Source organism: Pleurodeles waltl, chromosome 5 (genome assembly GCF_031143425.1).
Source record: "Pleurodeles waltl isolate 20211129_DDA chromosome 5, aPleWal1.hap1.20221129, whole genome shotgun sequence".
NCBI lineage: Eukaryota > Metazoa > Chordata > Amphibia > Caudata > Salamandridae > Pleurodeles > Pleurodeles waltl.
In genome coordinates this window covers 499,886,904-499,908,338 of record NC_090444.1, presented here as the reverse complement: position 1 = coordinate 499,908,338, position 21,435 = coordinate 499,886,904, and positions in this window count along the sequence as shown.

The following is a 21,435-nucleotide window of genomic DNA, read 5'->3' as shown; positions in this document are numbered from 1 at the left end:
CCTAGCATGCACCAGAGGGAACAATGTTAGTACACACATACACAACACACATACGACACAGGAAGCCATGCCCACACACACATGCAAACAAACATCCGTACCAACACACACACGAATACCCAACCCCGCCACACATACATGGTGAATGAAAGCCAGGACTAGGTAGGTAACAATGACACCAACGGCGTAGTGTCTCATGACATCGATATACTACAACAACAAATGTATAAACAGACCCAAGGGCCAGTCCAAATTCCATAGTTCCCCGAGCACACTGGGCACAGGATGATGTCCCAACGTGACTCCTTACTGCAAAGTGCAGACCTCCACAGGGCAGGAGCATCAATGGGGAATGTAGGCACCTCAGGGGGGGAGTGGGGTTGGGAGGTTCTTCCATCTGGGCCTGGAGGGGGGTCCCCCTAGGGATGCCCTTAGATGGGGGTGTCCCTAGGCTTGCCCTTGGATGATGGGGGCTTAATAATGGGCTGCGGTTTGGGCTTGTCCTTGGATGGCGGGGGCTTATCAAGGGGGGTGGACAAGGGCTTGGCCTTGGAAGAGGAGGGCGTGAGCTTGACCTGGGAAGAGGAGGGAGTGGGCTTGTGTTTGGTAGCAGGAGCACTGGATGTGACAGGGGCGGAAGTGGCAGGTGGTGGAGGGGAATGTGCAGGGGCAGCGGCAGACTGGGATGTGGAAGGTAGGGGCATAGGAAGGGTGGCAGGGCGCTTGGGGAACAGGTACTGGGTCAGTGGTAGGGAACAGGGAAAATTCATGCAGGAAACGTTTTGTGGGTACACATGGGAGGTCACTGGAAATATGTTTGAAAATGGAGAGAGCAGGTATGGTTGCGAGGTGTGTACGTGGATATGCCATGGGTGTAGGTGTGTGGGTGGATGAAATGTGTGTGCTGGGGGACTGTAGGGTGGGTGAGTGTTTGTGTGCGATTAGATGTACTGGGAGGAGGTGGGGAGGAGATGCAGGGAGATGGCATGGGGAGGTGTGAGTGATTGTTGGTATGGTGTCTGCAGGTATGTTGGATGTGCTGCATGTGTTGACAGTTGTGGTGTCTGCACCACTGGTGTATGGGGTGCATGGATGGGGTCAGGAGATGTGGTGACGTGGCAGTGAGGGCCCATGTGGCAGGAACAGTGACTTATGTTATGCTGACTGCAGGTGTGAGTGGTGTGTCGACTGTGAGGGGGAGGTGGTTGGGGAGTCGGTGCAGAAAGTGAACGTTGACATGTCTGCATGGGTGTGTTGAGTGTGTGCATGGTGGTGGTGGTGTCTGTGGTGTTTATGTTTGTTGTTGCGTACCTTGTCTGTTGATGTGGATGCATGTGGGTCAGTAGGTGTGCCTTGGGTGGGTGAGGGAAGAAGGATGTGGGATTGGGAATAGGTAGCTGGAGGGGGGACGGAAGAAGAAGGGACACTGGCGGCCGTCAATGAGGAGGCCAGAGCCTGAATCGATCTCTGTAGGCCAGACAAGGCACAGTGAATGCCTCTCAGGAATGCATTGCACTGCTGCATCTGGGATGCCAGTTTCTGGATGGCATTCACAATAGTTGTCTGTCCCACAGAGATGGTCCTCAGGAGATCAATAGCCTCCTAATTGAGGGCAGCAGGGCTGACTGGGGCAGGGGTAGAGGTACCTGCAGGAAAGGAGATACCCACCCTCTTGGAAGAGCGGGCACAGGTAACTGGGTGGGGAGCGACAGGGAGGGCAGTGCTCGTATGGGGGTGGCAGACAAAGGTGGTGCGGGTATAGTCCCAGATGGGTCCGCCACCACCAGGGAGCCACCATCTGAGGAGGAATCCGAAGATGTAGTGGTCGATCCTGTCTCCTCCATGGTACTCCCCTCGCCCTCCGTCCCACTGGTCCCCTCGGCTCCGCTGGTGTCAGCCTCCTGGGTCCTTTGGGCTGCAGCTTCCCCACTCACTGATGCCCCTTTTTATTCACCAGATGATGCTGATGCACACAAAGATAGAGGAGGACAGGGAGGGAGAGAAAGAGATACAGGTTGCAATTGGTCAATGCCAGCACAACCGTCACACAGGGTAGACCATCAGCATTTGATGCCATGACATTATACATAATGCCCATCTCTGAACATCCTACTACCTGGTGACACCATGGGGGAAACTGCAACAATGCATGTCAACGGCTGATGGTCTGACTGAGACATATCTCTACATGAGGAGTGTCATGCCCACCACACTTGTCCAGTACCTGCCCACACCTAGGGCCGTTGAGACAAGCATGCAAAGGGCTGGACACACAAGAGGATCCTGCACGGCTAGTTGGCAGGTCCCCTTGGCTAATGTCAAGAAGCACTGTCCCCACTATGGGGGTCATTCTGACCCCGGCGGGCGGCGGGAGCCGCCCGCCTGGAGGGAACCGCCAGAATACCGCTGCGCGGTCAAAAGACCGCCGCGGGTATTCTGGGTTTCCCACTGGGCTGGCGGGCGACCGCCAACAGGCCGCCCGCCAGCCCAGTGGGAAACACCCCTCCATCAGGATGTCGGCTCCGAATGGAGCCGGCGGAGTGGAGGATGTGCGACGGGTGCAGTAGCACCCGTTGCGAATTTCAGTGTCTGCTAAGCAGACACTGAAATTCCGGGTGGGGCCCTCTTACGGGGGCCCCTGCAGTGCCCATGCCATTGGCATGGGCACTGCAGGGGCCCCCAGGGGCCATCCTCGCCATCCTCGCCGCCAGGAACAGGATGGCGGTATGGGGGTCAGAATCCCCATGGCGGCGCAGCAAGCTGCGCCGCCATGGAGGATTCTACAGGGCAGCGGAAAACCGGCGGAAAACCGGCGGAAAACCGGCGGGAAAACCGGCGGCAGACCGCCGGTTTTCCCTTTCTGGCCGCGGCTGAACCGCCGCGGTCAGAATACCCTGGGGAGCACCGCCAGCCTGTTGGCGGTGCTCCCACCGACCCCGGCCCCGGCGGTCCTTGACCGCCGGGGTCGGAATGACCCCCTATGTGTACCCACCCCACCATACATGCAGTGCCTGTCAGCTAATTGAGGACATGGATACACCCCTAGCACAGTGGTTGGTCAGGACCGATTAGAATTTTCTGACACCCCAACTCTGAAGATCCAGCTGCAATGTGCTGGTAAGCAGGTCTAGCAAATAGATGGCCACACAGTTTTAATTGAAGGAGCCTGCCCCGCCACCACTTACTTGCATGGCATTACTTACACCTATGATGTCAATCCTACCCCGATGGACACAACCCATGGTAGACATCAGCGTACCTAGCATCCACGCCACAGCTACCCAATGGTGCCCACCCAGAGCCACCATGTCAGCACATATCACAAGTGAGAGTGAGTACTCACCCCAATGTGGCTGCTGTGCTGCCCTCAGGCCACCAGCCACCTCAGGGTAGACCACCGCCAATATGCAGGCCATTAGGGGGTCAGGGTCTGACGGGCACCTCTACCTCGTTGGAAGGACATCCCCAGCTGGGCCTCTGCAGTCTTCCAGGCCCAGCGTCTCAGGTCCTCCCACCCCTTTCTGTAGTGGGTGCTCTGCCAGGCATGGACCCTCACGGTCTGCACTTGCTTGGCGATGACATGCCAAATCCCCTTCTTCTGATGGGTGCTGACCTGCATGGGTGACACAGACAGAAGAACACAGGCATGTAGGGTGGCATTTCTGGGACAGTAGTGGACAGCAAACAACACACTACCACACCCACACATCATCAGCCAACATAGCCTTCAGCCCCCCACCCAAGTCCATGCTCCATTCACACTGCCACCTACCAAGGCCCCATGCACACAACTCACATACAGGACAATGATAATGGACTCACCTGCTGCTCTGGTGCCCCACACAACTGTCCATACAGGGGCAGGACCCCATCCACAAGCCGCTCCAACTCCCCCTGGATGAAGCCTGGGGCCCTGTCTCCTGCTGGACACAGCCTCTTGGCTACATAACGTGGCGGTTGCTGGCGGCGATCACTATTGGCTCTTGCCTCCCATTGGCAATAGTGTGAACCAATGGTGAGTAGCACAGCGGTTGTGATCGCCTACCGACATGACGTGTTACGCTGGCGGGATGATCTCACTTTCAACTGCCCCATGCATGCAGACAGGCGGAAAACATTTCACATTTAGAATGTGTGTGAAATTTAGTGCATCATACAGCTATTCTGTACAACATATTAACACCTCTCTCATGTTTCCTGGTACTATGCACCGGTATACAGGCCCCTAGTAGACCCTGCCATCCTGGAGGAGCGTCACATCATCCAGACATATCGCCTGAACCGTGTGACCATAATGGAACTAGTGGCCCAGCTAAAACTGGATCTGTGGCCTGCTTTACGCAATCCCAATGCCATCCCTCCCACAGTGCAGGTGTTGTCAGTCCTCCACCACCTTGCCTCAGGCTCCTTCCAGGTCACAGTGGGCCTCACATGTGGAATGTCAAAGCCCTTGTTCAGCAACTTCCTGAGGGATGTAGTGTGTGGCCTGATTGAACAAATGGCCAGATACATCCGGTTCCCCCAACGTGCAGATTTGCCCACTGTCAATGCTGCGTTTTATGCTGTGGCACATGTCCCACATGTCATAGGTGCCGCTGACAGCACCCACATTGCCCTGGTGCCACCCAGGAGGACTGAACAGGTGTACAGAAACTGCAAAAGCTTTTATTCTGTCAATATGCGGGTGGTTTGTCTTACGGAGCAGTACATCTCCCAAGTGACTGCCAAGTATCCAGGCTCTGTGCATGATTCCTACATCCTGCGGAACAGCAGCATCCCACACATGATGGCACCACTCCAGAGGGACCGGGCCTGGTTCACCGGTATGTCCCCCTGCATATGTGTGCCCCTCAGCTCACTTAACCCTTGTGCTCCTGCATTATTGTCCTCCCAGTCCTGATATGCCTCTTCCGTCTATGCACACGGGTGACTCTGCCTATCCCAACTTGCCCTGGCTCCTGACACCTGTGAGACGTCCAACCTCAGCTGCAGAGGAATGTTACAATAAGGCACAGGTTTGTACCAGATGGGTCATTGAGAGATGCTTTAGTCTGCTGAAGGCCAGGTTCTGGTGTTTGCATGTCTTAGGGGGTGCCCTGCTTTACAACCCACAGAAGGGGTGCTAGATCATTGTGGCCTGCTGCATGCTGTACAATCTGGCCCTGATGCGTCACATCTCATTGCTTGATGCAGAGGAGGGGGTAGCGGTGCTTGTGGCTCATGAAGGGGACATGGGGAATGATGAAGAAGATGATGTTGAGGATTCAGCAGACTCCAGGGGGGAGCTGAATCAACATTACTTCGGCTGAGATGCAGGTATGTACAAACTGTGTGGTATGTGTCCTCTACAACTGTTTGCCTTGTCCCTAATGCCACCTGTTGTCTGTGACCACTGATGGTGATGGCTGCAGATATGACTCTGGGTGGGTGGCGGGGTGTCACATGTGCCCATGGCTGCGGTAGTCACAGTGTACAGGTCAGGCCTATGGTCAGGCAGATGTTATGCTAGTGCACTAGTGTCATCAATGTATAAGTAGAATGTTCCCTGACTTGCCACTGCAGGTGCTATGTGTATGCAGTGCAACATTGTTGTTGGTGGCAGTGGGTATGGGGCCAGGTCTGGCGCTGGCCGATGTGAGGGTGGGACCATTGGGTTGGTATGTGTTGTATATGTGTGTTGTTACTGGCCATTTGGTTGTGGACCTGCCTGTCATATCTGACCTGGATACCTGTTCTTACAGTCATTCATGTCCCTGTCTTGCTCTCCTTTCAGGATAATGTTGTTGTGTTTTTTGCTCCTTGCCTGGGCTGTTGCCTCCATTGACACATATATCCAGCCACTGCCTGCTCCGCGATTGACCTCCCGCCATTTTGCTACCCCCGCTGTCACCCTCTCATGAACGTGCTGGGCGATGGGTTGCCATTTGTACATGCATTGGCAGTTCCATACACACTCATGGAAAATAAACACATAGACATGGATTGTGCTCAGTTGTAGTTTATTTGTGATGTACAAGTGTGAGGGGGGATGATTGGGGTCATGGTGGCGGTGATCATCAGAATGTTAAGGCCAGCTGTAGGTAGTCCAGGACCAGTCTGCTGGCCATGGGTAGATGGAAATATGGGAGTGGACAGTCAACAGGGTGTCACCCACAAGGGGGAATGTTCAGGAGAGGGTCACTTCCTGGCAGTGGGCTTGGTCTTAGCATCATGTCTGGCTGGATATCTACTTGGACGTCCTCGCTTGTGTGGGGTTCCTCATCTTGAGAGGTAGGGATGCTGGTGTTCTGCAAGACCTGTGGCAGAGCCTCCATGCCAATGGCTGCTGCTAATGTGGAGGCTACGATGGAATATGGCCAGTGGAGGGGCCTGCTGGTGGTTGGTGCACTCCTGCATGACAGTGGTCAGGTCCTTGAGTACCCCTACAATGGAGGCCATGGTGGCATTGTAGGCCTGCCACTGTTACATGGCCTCCTGATGGTATTGCCCCTGCAGCCGCTGGGTGTCCTGCACAGTGGCAAGGATCTGGGCCATTGTACCCTTGGTGTGGTGGTACACACCCAGGACTTGGTTGAGGCGCTCCTGACCAGTCAGTTGGTATGGTTGTCCGGACCCTTGGGTCACGGTTCCTCTCTCACTAACCCTAGCCCCCTGTGCCTGTGCCCCTGACACAGTGTGCCCACTCCCAGGAGCAGCAGGGCCATCATTGTCTGGGGTGGGTGCCTTTGATTCTGGCTGCTGTACTACGGGGCAAAACTCAGATTGTTGAGCCCCTGGGGCACAGGTTTGGGGTTCTGGGTCTGGCTGTGGTGTTGTTGCCACATGGGTAGGGTCTTCCGGTGTGTCCAGGGTTGGTGTGCCATTGGTGGACTGCCCAGTGGCCACAGATGGCCCAGGCAAGTCATCCTCATCCAGACATCATATGGGGCCTTCATCCTGGGAGGGCTGCCAGAGCCTGGAATCATCCTCAGGGTGTCAGTGGCCGTGGTACCTGTAGTTGGATACAGTAGATGTTAGTTCTGTGACTGTTGTTGTTTTGTCCCTGTTGTGAAAACATGCAGTGGCTTGACTTGTTTCCCAGTGTTAGCAATAACATCTGCTGCACTGCAGACATTGATTTGGATTGGATTGTGGGAGCTGTGGTTCTTCACATTGTGGTTGGCATCCATGCATTTGGGGTGTGTGAGTAGGGATGGTGGGAGTGGGGTGGTGTGGCATGCAGAGGAGGGTTGTGGGGTGTTTGGGACAAGGTTTGTGGGGTGGGTTGCAGTGGGTTGATGAGTGGTGGGGTGGCATGCTGGGCATGGGTGGTTGGTGCTTGGAGGATATTGCTGACTTACCAGTGTCGAGCCCTCTGCTGATGCCAGTCAGGCCGTCGGGATATATGATGTCCAGGACCTTCTCCTCCCAGGTTGTCAGCTGGAGAGGAGGCGGTGGAGGCCCACTGCCGGTCTTGTTATTCGCTATCATTTGCCTGGAGGCCATTGACCGGACCTTCCCCTTTAGGTCGTTTCACCTCTTTCTGATGTCCTCCCCTGTGCATGGGTATGTGCCGACTGCATTGACCCTGTTGACGATCCTTTGCCATAACTGTGTCTTTTTGGCTATTGATGTTTGTTGTACCTGGACACCCATAAGCTGTGGCTCTGCTCTGATGATCTCGTCCACCATGACCTGCAACTTATTGTCGGTGAACAGTGGGTGCTTCTGGCGTGACATGTTGTAGGTTGGGAATGTGTTGTGCGTGTCGGGTCGGGTACGGGGTGTGTGGAGATGTGGGGGTGTATGGCTTTGTGTGCTGGTGAGCTTTAGTGTTGCGTTGTGCAATGTGTGCTGTGTGATCTTTGTTTGCTGTGTTTTGTGTGTGCTTGATCTCGGGTGTGACTGTCCATGCTCATATTTGTCGTAATAGCTTGTTGGTGGGGGAGGGGGTTATATGGTGGCGTGGTCAGGTGTGCATGGTGTGTATGGTTATCAGGTGTGTGATATTTAAACTAGCCAATGTGGTTTTAGCTACTTTCCACTGTGTCTTTTTGTTCCGCCGTGGGGCGAACCACCTTCTGTGTCTGCTCTGCATGTTCCGCTGTGCTGGAGGTTGATGCATAATATGACAGTCAGAATGGTGTTGGCATGGCGGGCCCGGCAATTAGTAAGTCTCTCATTCGTCGTGGGTCGGCCTGGTGGTGTTGGTTTTGTGTCTGTATTTTGGCGGTTTGTGTTTTGTAACTCAGAATCCAGCGGTCGCTATTCCTCCACTGCTGCTGGTAAAGTGGCCCCATTTAACACAACGGTTTTGCCTGAATACTGCCAAACTCGTAATGAAGACCTTTATGACCTTTCCAGTATTTCCCACTATTTTGACTTCTATGATCATGGTTTAGTTCCAATTGAAACAGGCAAATTCCATTTCAGTCCATTTTATTTTTCCAGCCATTTAGTGATGTTTCACTGTATTTATGAACTTATTTTGGACATTCTGTTTTTTTTTTATATTTGCAATACAACGTTTGTGAAAAAAGAACAAAGTGAGTGGTGGATTTAAGTATGGCAGGAGCATTTGAAAAGTAAAACAAATGGGAGATGATTTCCAGCAAGTTTCCAAAGAACCCTGAAATACATTTAAGTTGAAAAAGACAAAGAAATTAAGGACCTGATTCACAAAGGTGAACTTACAGACACTTCCTTGTATGTTTATGAATTTTTGTTATTCACAAAGTGATTTGCGGGCAGCATCTATCTGAGTGCAGAGTCTCCACACATAAAAGCATAGGCCTTTTCAGGGGAGGAGACTGTGCACTCGTAAATTCCTTTGTGGATAGCAAACAATCGTAAACTTACACAAAAGTGTAAGTTTACCTTTGTCACTCAGACCCCAAGGCTTTTAATCTGAAACAAATGAGAACATGCAAGCCAAAGTAGCACATTTCAAAGCCTGTGGGCGATGTTTCCAGATGTGACATGGATAACTTATTTTAAATACAAACGCACTTTTGCAACTCAGCTATAAGTGCACTTACAGATTCTGTCCACTGGACATCAATAATGGCGCTCAGACACTGACATTTCTGCTAATTGAAGACCAACAGAGACACTCCTACCGATTAATTGTTAACATCGCTGACTTGAGGTTTGAACACATGGCTATACAACACAAAGAAGTGTGCTCCACATCATTTTCAGTATCTGGATGTCATATATTTTGTCTGTACTTGGTTTACTATTAAACGTTACTTGCCTTGGTCAAAAGAAAAAATATATCCTTTCTGAATGTAAACTTTGGAATAACTAGGAAGCACGTCAAAGCAACAAAGTGATTTGGGAAAGTATTTTGGTTGAAATGAGACAATAAAAATGTTCTTTTCATCATCACAAAGTTCTGCACACTAGGGATAGTGCCTAGTGCCTGGGCCCAGCTCCTCTCACTTTGTGCCTTTTCTTGTTCACACTGTTTAGCCTGCTCAACCTCTGTTTGCTCTTTTTGTGCTCTCCTCTATTGCTGTTTTCAGCCATCTTTCACTGTGTACTCTTGTTCCCCTTGTTACATAGTGCCTCTTTGGTATCCTTTTCTGTTTCTCAGACATCCTCAGGCCCCCAGCCTCCTCCCACACTTTGCCGAATTCCACCTCCCCCTCACTCCTTACCCACTTCCTGCATCTTCTTCTCTACTGAGTCAGACACTCCCTAAATGGAACACTTAAGACTATAAAATAACAACAACTCCACCCTGAAGGGCACTTAGCAGACAGACCACCCAACCACGGACACAATTCAGCAACCTCATCTCAGACTTCATTGCTACCCTCACCTTAAACTCCAGGGACTTTATACTTCTCAGCGACTTCAACTTCAAGCTGGAAGACTACAACTACACTTCCACTGACCTCCTTGAGATACTGCATTAAATTAGTCTTCCGCAGCTCGTCACAGACACCACACATGTCACAGGATGCACTGTAGATGCAAACTTCACCTCCAGCAGCAATGTCAACTACAACTCCGTCTCACCCCTCACATGGACCAACCACTTTATCATCCACTTCACAGTCTCTACTTTGCAATATAAAGAACCCACTAGCATCAACCTACACAGCTAGAATTGGAACAGACTAACAGAAACCTAATGACACAGTGCATTTGAAAGCAAACCAGCCCAAAACCATGGACAACCTAGTTGAGGATATCACCAACCTCAACCAGTGGATCTCGAATTGTGCTGACACACTTACACTCATCAAAATTCATAAACACTGAAAAACAAACATACAAGCCGCCTAGTACACTGATGAACTGCAGAAGTACAAAAGATACTGCAAGCAACTGGAAAGGACATGGAGAGCCAACCAAAAAGCTGATGCAAGATCTACCTACAAGGCCACACGCGGTCCCTCCCACCATCTTTTGAGAGACACCAAGGGAAAATCCCTCAGTGACCGTATTAAAGCTAGCTCCTACAATCATAAAGAAATCTTTCCATCACCAAGGAGTTCACCACCCCAGAAGACACAGCCAACTCCATCACTCCTTCCCAGGAACTCTGTGACAACCTCTTAAGCTTCTTTCACAGCAAAATCGAAAACATCTACAATTACAAAAATCAACACAACTCTAAGGACATCATCACCGAACTACCCACTGCCTACCTGGATACCTCCTTAACCAACTTGAGTATGCTCACTGAGGAAAACACCCCTCAAGTCATGAATGTGTCCACTTCAGGGCTCTAACAGACCCTTGCCCACATCATATCTAGAACTTAGGAAGTCCTCTGATCAGCAAATTCCTCACACACATCATCAACTCCCATATTGCACCCAAAACATGGAACAACCTTCCTCTACACATCAGGGCCTCCTTCCTCCTTCTTGAATTAAGCAAGAGGCTGAAGACTTGCCTCTTCAATTAACTACTTGATCCACACACCTATATACCTACTCTAGCACCTACAGACCCATTTGAGTGATAAGTATGACTTTCCAAATTCATCTAACATTACATAATATACAGTTTTGATTTAGTAACCATCCTTCAGATGGGAATTTTTAGTGATGCATAGACACACCTTCTTATTTGTAATGGCAGATCCACGTATGTCTAGGCATTATATTATAGAAAAAGCTCCTTATAGATGACTCAAATATGCAAGCCCTCAAACTAAGCAGATATGGACCTTTCTGACCACTATAAACCCCCAAACATCCTCCTCAAACTTTCACCTCCTTACTACTCTTCCTTTCAAATTAATTTCCATCGTCATATACCTATTCTAACCTTTACTTAACACACATAAATTTCCAGAGCACAAACTTAACACAACAAATGCAAAAAGAACCATTTACTTGTCTAACTATTATCCTCTAATCTTGGGTTCCAAAGTGGCGTTCTATGGGCCTCAAAGCACTTCAAGGCTTCCTCAAGGGTAGTAGGCACTATGTAAATACCTTTTGGATAGTTGTTAAATCAATATATTTCCATTGTGTTTCAGCATGGTCTGTTAAAGTCTTTGAGCAATGGCATAAACCACACAGTCCCTGAGTTACCTAAAATATTTACATTGATAGACTAAGGCCCTCATTCCGACCCTGGCGGTTTGAAACCGCCAGGGTGGAGGGCAGAAGAAGCACCGCCAGCAGGCTGGCGGTGCTTCCCAGGCCATTCTACCGCCGCGGTCAGAAAAGGGGAACCAGCGGTTTCCCGCCGGTTTTCCCCTGGCCCAGGGAATCCTCCATGGCGGCGCATCTTGCAGCGCCGCCATGGGGATTCCGACCCCCTTCCCGCCAGCCTGTTCCTGGTGGTTTACACCGCCAGGAAGAGGCTGGCGGGAACGGGTGTCGTGGGGCCCCTGGGGGCCCCACAAAGATTTTCAGTGTCTGCTTTGCAGACACTGAAAATCGCGACGGGTGCCACTGCACCCGTCGCACCCCTGCAAATCCGCCGGCTCCATTCGGAGCCGGCTTCCTCTTTGCAGGGGCTTTCCCGCTGGGCCGGCGGGCGATCTTTTGGAGATCGGCCGCCGGCCCAGCGGGAAAGTTGTGATGACCCCCGCGGTCTTTTGACCGCGGTGCGGTCTTTTGGAGGATTCCGCCGCCCGCCGGGGTCGGAATGACCCCCTAAGTTTCCATTGAAGACAGAATTAAAAAACACCACTGAATACTCATCATACAAAAAGAAACTCACCGGGATTATTTCTTACTGATTTATTTATTTTGCCTAAAACACTCTCCACACATAATGGGAGTCTTCAGATGTGGGTTACTATGTTTTGTTCACATGTGCACTTAGGTGTGTTTACAGGCCAGTCATTTCCCCCTGCACATTTATTTATTTAACAGTTTTATGTAGGAAAAAGCCCTGACAGGTATAAGAGCACATTACATAGAAAAATGATATGCAAAGTGCATAGCACATATGAGAGTGACTACATCTAACAATAAGCTGTGAAATCTAAAGAGCGTGTCATTTATCGCAGGAACCATTTTAGACGCAGAATGTGAATAGAACATCACTCATTTTAAGCATAATATCTATAATATGGAAGAGTAGGCTACACCTCGACATATAATGTGATTTATATGAGAAGCAATTTTAGGTGCGGAGTGTGCATAGAACATAATTTATGTTAAGGGGAAGGGCGTGTAGAATGCTTGTGAGTAGATGAGTTTGTTGATCCTAAAAAGAAACAGTTAAAAAAAAAGGGTTTTTAGACGATTGTGGAAGGACTTAAAGTCGGGATTTATTCTTCCATCCTACTTCCACTCTCAGTTCTGTTAATAATACTTTCTTCTACCCAGTCGCTTGTGGAGATTTTTGTGAAATACCGTTTTTATGTCTAGTGTGAAAAGAATGTCAATGAAAGAATGTCAATGAAAAAATCGAAGCTCTTTAAATCTATACAGTCTTCTAAATGAAAAATCATCAAGCATCGCTATTTTAGATTGATTAACCATAAGCAAGGCATTCACAATTGTATATCTTAAACACATCCTACACAGGGACTCAATAACATATCAGCCATGGCACAGTTTATGTCACAAGACGCACATCTAAAGTCTGATCCGATATGATTAAATGTATCATTATCGTTTAACTCAAAACATATCATTTTCTTTAACTAGATCCAGTGGAAAGTAATTACGCACACATCCGACATGTTAAACATCTGGTCAATCCTAAATAAATCTGATGATGCAGGCTAGTCAAAAAGCAGATCGGTAAAAACATCAACACTACCCTTGTAATGAGTATATAGCATTCTTTATACCTAGCTCGCTTTTGCTAAAGTTTCAAATAATAATTGTTCTGAATATTTTTTCAGTTATTCCATCCTTCTCCTCTATCATTAGCTCTCCTTTTCACTTTATCTTTTATCTTTTCTGATTCTTCATCGGCTATCATTCCCTCTCTCCATCCTCACTCGGTTCCTTCCTTTCTTCCACCCCCCACTGCACTAATTTTAAATAATATTTGTATTTAAAACTTCCTTCCGTCTTTCCTTCTTTCAACTCTATTATTTCACCTCTAATTCCGATTTCTCTTCATTAATTATTTGCTTTTTTCATTCCCCCACGTTACTTCCCTTTTTACTTTCACCACATCTTCATTTCTTTTTTCAACCCTTCATCTTTTCTCTTTCTTTCTCTCCTTAGTTCTATCTTAAGTCCTGTCTCTATTTGTTTATTATTTCTTCATTTCGTTGCTTATTTTTTCTTTCTTTTTTTTTGTCTTAAGATACCAGAAAATAAAGGAACCGGTGATGCGAAAGTAGACAATTGCATCATTTAGGTGCCATTTCGCTGGTAGTAAAAACGGTAACTCTGGAGTAAATAAGAGGACACATAAGGCCAGATTTACAAGGCCCTATTGTCACCAGTGGCGCTGTGCAGTGCATCACATTTACAAGGTGGCGCTCAGCCACTTTTTGTTGTTTTACGCCGCCTTGTAAATATGGGCCCCTCTGATGCAGTTTTCTGCGTAAGAGGGGCGTGAAATGAATGTTGTTGTAGGCATTCCACTGCAACACCCATTGCTTTTGACACTGCCTCAGATTTGCAAGAATCTGAAAATTTGTGGCAGCGCCAAAATCTAACGCCACCTTAGGGGTGGTGTTAACATGGCACATCAAGGAGAAAGTATTTCATTTCTCCATTTTTTGTATTTTCTATTTGTGCTGCATTCTGCAGCACACATGGAAAGAGCAAAACCGCCATGAATGATTAATGATTGTTTATGTGCAGGAAGGTGTCCCTTCCTGCACCTAAACAATCATTCTAAAATTACATTTGGTACTTCTTTGTGTGCTGCATTATTCACACACATAGAATTGACAAATCACCATTGTAAAGTGCTTATGTGCAGGAAGAGACACCATCCTGCTCATAAAATGTCAATCCCTTCAATGCAGACATCCTTTACACCATGGCGCAAGGATGCCTGCGTTGGTACTAGGCAGCTAAATTTAGTTATGGCGCAGGGGGAAACGCAGGGGTGAACCGCATTCTTGTAAATACGAAGCATCCCTGCATTTTAAAAGTGGCTCAGCGTGGCGCTACTGACTTTGGCGCAGCGCTGCGCCAGTTTGTTGTAAATCTGGCCCATAGTGCACTATAATATTCCTAAGTAAATAAATAAAAGTGAAGCAGACGAAAATTTACACCAGGCATTTTAACATCATTGTGAAAGAAGAGGTATCAATGTAAAGTATTGACGCAAGTACTTTACATTCTTGAAACTGTGATGTGCCCAAGTATCTGAATTTTCTATTTTTGCCCCAACAAATACCCTTTTATTTCATTTCTGTAAATTGAAGGATATACATTCTCACAGATATTACTTCCAAAACTGCTCAATTGAAATGTCCTAACATTGGAAGGTACACACAAGTACTGGTTTCTATTGTTAGCTTCAATTGTTACCACACCATTATCTTGATTTTTAAAGTAGCAATATACTCCTTGTGTGTAATCCAAATTAGCATGTGCATATCTACATTCCTTCAGTATATAAAATAGGATTTGCAAACACGCACACACACACAAACACACATATATATATATAGGTATGTACTAGGTAGTTATAGTTAGGACCATGTTTCCATAGAAAACGCGTGTTTTGGCTTGCCTATTGGCACTGTTTGTCGAATCATCATGATTTTTTTTAAATGTTTCCCATGTTAATTCCTATAGTACCTTTAGACACGACTACAGCACAAACCACTGGATGAAATTACACAAAATTTGTCAGAGAGCTAGCATTCGGTATGCAGATTGCACTTTCACCTATTTGGTGTAAATCAGTTCAGTAGTTTTTGAGAAATTTAAGGAAATTCAAATTTTCTGGCCACAACTAGTTCACAAACATGGACGAGTTCTTGTAGGGAAATGCACAGTTTTGATTGGCTGCCAACACTTCAACCAGGAAGCGTTGGCACCAACTTAACACTTGGATTCAGCTGAGTCTCTAAAAAAAATGTGAAAAAAAGGAAAAGGGACTAGGGTAGAGACACCCTGACCCTTTAGTTCTGGTGCTGGGGTCCCAGAGGGACCTAGCCAGGGCAAAAAAATAATTTTTGAATATTTGTTTGCTGTGAAAGTGTGAAATTTGTGAATTCACAACAAACATTTTTTTTTTTTTTAAAAGAAGTACAGGCACCCGCACTTGTTGTTTTTTAAAGCTCCTGGGTGAGCTATGTTATAGGGGCAAAGGCAAAAATAAGGAGGGGGCACACCAAACCCCCTCCTTGTCGCGCCGCACCGCGCGGCGCGAGCCGAGAGCTCGACTTCTGCCGGGCGTTCGGCTCGGGCCGCGCTCCGCGTTATTAAGACGCGGCGCGCCCCCAGCCTCTCCTGCGCGTTTCGAGGCCCCAGAATTGCTTGGGGCCTCGTTCTTCCTTCTGCCTTTCACTATCCCAGGGGTCTCTGAACCCTCTTACCTGTTTTTCTTCGTTTCTTTGTCCTTTCTTCTTTTTGGCAGTCTGTTGTGTGCCTTTCTTTATGTTTTTTCCTCCTTCCCAAATTCCTGTGTTTTCCCAGCATTCCTTGTTCCCTATTCTCTATGGTTCCTCTACTATTCTGTTCTATGTATTGTTTCCCTATCTAAGATGGTGTCCTTTCACTTCCTGTGGGTCACTTCCTGTTTTTTGGTATATAAGGGCTGTGTTTTTCCTCTTTCTTTGCGCTGCAACACTTTCTGCTCAGTTAGTGTCTTCGCTCCTGATTTCCTTGCCTTTTGGTTTTGGATTCAACATTCTGTGTTTTCTGATTTTTGCTCCTTTTGGATTCCTGTTTGTTTGTTTTAAGGGTTTTTTTCCCTCTGGCGCTACTTTCTGAAGGGCACGGTCTGTTCTTGGTGTCTCCATTGCCTACAGCACCGTGGCTACCTGAAAGAGTCGCCCCTTTTTGGGCCAAAGCCGAACATTGAAGATTCACGCCACCAGATCTGCAAATTCCAGGCGCAAGCAGCACGTGAGTCGTGACAGATTGCAGCGCCTAACCATTCCGACGTCCTCAAACTCCATGGATAATACAGTGGCGGCTGCTGCAGATCCGGAGCAATCTCTGTTGACCACGATTCAGCAACAAGCCCAGGAATTGCAACAACTACGTAATGAAAATGCTGCGTTACGACAGGCTTTGGCCCTCCGCACCAGTGATGTTCCGACAATCTCCGCTTCTACCCCTTGTTTCTCTGGTGAACCAACCAAGCTTCGCGAGTTCTTGGATGCTTTAACGGTGTATTTCGCCTTCCGACCTACTCAATTCTCCCACGACAGGACCAAGGTGGGTTATCTTATCAGTGCCTTATCCGGTCCAGCCTTGGCTTGGGCAACCCCGATGGTGTCCTCCAACGACCCTGTATTGTCAGACTATTCCGCCTTTTTGAGTCGCTTCAAACAGATGTTTAGCCGTCCTGGATTGGAAGCCTCCGCTGAAGAAGCCTTGTGCGACATCCAACAAGGCTCCCAAGACGTCCTGCAATATATAACCCGTTTTCGTCAGCTGGCGGCAGAGACCACTTGGGTGGAACGTACTCTGGTAACATTATTTCGTAGAGGACTCAAAGAAGAAATAAAGGATGAACTAGTGCATTCTACCAGAGCGGAAGATCTTCGTGGCCTGATGGATCAAGCACTGTCCATCGAATATCGTCTTCAGGAACGGAGATCGGAAAAGAAAAGGAGTAGAGGGTTTGCCCAGCCAAGTAGCTCACGTGCATACCTGCAGCGTTCCGAGGAACCTCGCACTCCTGCTAGAGACATTGAAGGGGAACCCATGCAGGTGGATACTACCCGAGGTCCGCTCTCTGCTAATGAACGAGAAGACCGACGCAAGAGAGGGTTGTGCCTGTATTGTGGTTCTGCTGGTCACATGCTCCGTACCTGTCCAGTACGTCCGTCCAGGCCTTCGGGAAACGCCACCTCCCGTCCTCTGTAAGAAGGGAGGGGACGGGATCTACAGCTATACCTTCTATCAGCTCCTTTAATGACAATACAACTGCCTTGTTCATCTTTCCTGTCCTGTTACAACTTCCTGACGGTCGTCAAGAAAAGACTATGGCATTACTAGATTGTGGTGCTAGTGGTATATACATGGACAAGACGTGGGCTGCTGCTAACCTAGTTCCTACTCAAGCAAAGGAAGTACCCGAACAGGTACACACTGTGGATGGATCTTTGATATCCTCTGGCCCTGTAGACACCACTACCCTGATGTTAAGTCTACAGGTGGGAAACCATCAAGAACACATCTCCTTCGATCTTATTACGTCCCCTAACCATACCATCATTCTTGGAATTCCGTGGCTCATCAGACATAACCCATATATAAATTGGGTTACCCGGACAGTCTCTTTGTCTTCGCAATTTTGTCATGAAAACTGTTTTACTTCCGACAAGTATTGGTCTCCGAAAAGATCCTTAGCTACTGAAGGTGCCACTGGTATGTCCATTAATACGGTCCAAGGGCTCCCAGACCACTATTTGGAGTTTCAGGATGTTTTCCAAAAACCGTCAAAACCTGTGCTACCTCCGCATCGAGAATATGATTGTGCAATTCCATTGGAACCCGGCGCAATTGTTCCTTTTGGGAGGATGTACTCCCTCACGGAACCCGAAAAGGAAGTTCTAAAGGAGTATCTGGACGAAAATATACAGAGTGGTCTTATTGTTCCATCGTCGTCTCCGGCTGGGGCCCCTCTCTTTTTTGTGCCCAAGAAGACTAAGGATCTTCGTCCGTGCCTCGATTTTCGAGGTCTGAATAAAATTACCATTAAAGATCGTTATCCTTTGCCTCTCATCAGGGACATACTGGAAGCAATCAGAGGGGCCCAACGTTTTACTAAATTGGATTTACGAGGAGCCTACCACCTTTTACGCATAAGAGAAGGCGACGAATGGAAGACAGCATTCAGGACCCCATTTGGCCATTTTGAATATAGGGTTATGCCGTTTGGTCTTACTAACGCCCCCGCAATCTTCCAGAGATTTATGGACTCAGTGTTTTCAGACCTACTGAATCAGACAGTCGTGATCTACCTAGATGACATTCTTATTTATTCTAGAAATCCTGAACTCCATACTTCCCATGTGAAACAAGTTCTTCAAAGACTTCGTGATCATCAACTATTTTGCAAACCAGAGAAATGTGAGTTCGACATGACGGAAGTCAAATATCTGGGCTATCATTTAAGTCCCACCGGCATAGCTATGGATCAAGAAAAGGTACAAGCTATCCTAGAGTGGCCTTCTCCTTCTACCATAAAAGAAACACAATGTTTCTTAGGTTTAGCAAACTTCTATCGACAATTCATTCTAGACTTTGCCAGTCAGACTAGCCACATAACTCACACCTTAAAGAAGGACAATTTAAAGAAGGGGTTTGTCTGGACTGAGGCTGCTGAAGCAGCCTTTCAAAGCTTAAAGAGAGCCTTCACCCAAGCCCCCATCTTAAGACATCCAGATACCACCAAACAATTTATAGTAGTAACTGATGCTTCTGAGAGAGCCATCGGAGCTGTCTTACTCCAACGACAAGAGGATGATGGCCTTGAACATCCTGTTTTCTATTTGTCTCATATCCTTTCCACAGCTGAACAACATTATTCCGTACTTGAAAGGGAATTATTGGCTCTGAAAACAGCCTGCCTTGAGTGGAGACAGTTTCTGATGGGTTCCAAGGAAGCATTTGAGGTGAGGACAGACCACCGTAATTTACAATGTTTAAGAAATTTTGTATGCCAGAATAGTCGTCAGGCCCGCTGGGCCTTTTTCTTCAGTCAGTACGATTTTTATATTACATATATTCCAGGATCTCAAAACATTCTGGCTGATGCTCTGTCTCGCCGATATCCAGAGTGTTCTCCTTCCTCATCCCAGTATCTTCTAGAACCCAGTAAGATCATTGGAGTGGCTCAGTCTTTCCTGGAAGAAGTACAACAAGAATACGCCAACCTATCGGACCATGACATAGAAGAACTAAGACCATTATTGTACAAGAAACAAGGATATTTTTATTACCAAGACCTGATATTCCTCCCTACAAACAAGGTGCAAAAGAAAGCATTACAAATGTGCCATGATTCCCCTGTAGCTGGTCATAGAGGCATCAAGGCCACACAAGAACTACTTTCACGGTTTTTCTGGTGGCCTACCTGGAAACTGGATGTGGAAAAATACGTTCAGGCCTGTCCCATATGTGCCCAAGCCAAAATACCTCACACCAGACCGGCAGGATTACTACAGCCTTTGCCTGTTCCATCGGCCCCATGGCATACTATCTCTACTGATTTTATGTGTTCACTCCCACCATCAGCAGGAAACCGGGTTATCATGGTCACAGTGGATTCTTTCACAAAGATGGCTCATTTCACTGGCCTAAAAAAGCTGCCTACTTCTCAAGAACTAAGTCAAATATTCATAGATCATGTCTTCCGTCTCCATGGACTTCCACATACCATAATATCTGATAGAGGACTTCAGTACATCTCCCGATTTTGGAAGCATTTTTGTAAAACACTGAATATAAATAGAGCCCTGTCTTCAGGGTTCCATCCTCAGACCAACGGACAGACTGAGCGTCTGAACCAAGGACTAGAGCAATATCTTCGATGCTTTTGCAATTCTACCCAAAGTAACTGGAGCACTTACCTCTCTTTAGCTGAATTTTCCTACAATAACTCAGTCCATAGTGCCTCCAAGGTCACTCCCTTTTTCTGTTCCTATGGTTTTCATCCTACCTCTTTCCCTACTTCTCCACAATCCAACTCTCCTCTACCTGCTATTACCTATTTCTCCAAACGCCTTCTCCAACTCCATAAACTAATTCGATCTAATTTGTTACATACCAAGAGGTATATGAAGAAGGCTGCAGACAAGAGACGTACAACCAATCCAAATTATCATCTGCAAGATAAAGTCTGGCTCTCCTCCAAATTCTTGCCCTCACGTCTCTCTCAAAACAAGTTCACACCTCGTTACTACGGGCCTTTCCGTATTCTCCAGTTGGTCAATCCCGTCACTGTCCGTCTTCACTTACCCCATACATGGAAGATCCATCCGGTTTTTCATGTTTCTCAGCTTAAGCCTTATGTGCCTGATCCTTACTCACGTCAGTTTCCTTGTCCACCTCCTGTCCTTGTGGATGATGTTCCTGAATATGAAGTGCAGGAAATTTGTGACTCTCGTCTTTTCCATAAACGACTTCAGTATCTGATTCATTGGAAGGGTTATCCTCTCAGTGAATGTTCATGGGAAGATGCCTCTTCCGTTCACGCTCCTCTCCTGATTCAACGCTTTCACTGTTTATTCCCTCTTAAACCTGGGCCTTCGGGAGGGGGACCTACTGTCGCGCCGCACCGCGCGGCGCGAGCCGAGAGCTCGACTTCTGCCGGGCGTTCGGCTCGGGCCGCGCTCCGCGTTATTAAGACGCGGCGCGCCCCCAGCCTCTCCTGCACGTTTCGAGGCCCCAGAATTGCTTGGGGCCTCGTTCTTCCTTCTGCCTTTCACTATCCCAGGGGTCTCTGAACCCTCTTACCTGTTTTTCTTCGTTTCTTTGTCCTTTCTTCTTTTTGGCAGTCTGTTGTGTGCCTTTCTTTATGTTTTTTCCTCCTTCCCAGATTCCTGTGTTTTCCCAACATTCCTTGTTCCCTATTCTCTATGGTTCCTCTACTATTCTGTTCTATGTATTGTTTCCCTATCTAAGATGGTGTCCTTTCACTTCCTGTGGGTCACTTCCTGTTTTTTGGTATATAAGGGCTGTGTTTTTCCTCTTTCTTTGCGCTGCAACACTTTCTGCTCAGTTAGTGTCTTCGCTCCTGATTTCCTTGCCTTTTGGTTTTGGATTCAGCATTCTGTGTTTTCTGATTTTTGCTCCTTTTGGATTCCTGTTTGTTTGTTCTTGTTTTTCTCCAGGAGTCTTCCTGTTTGGAGGTTTTTTCCCCTTTTTA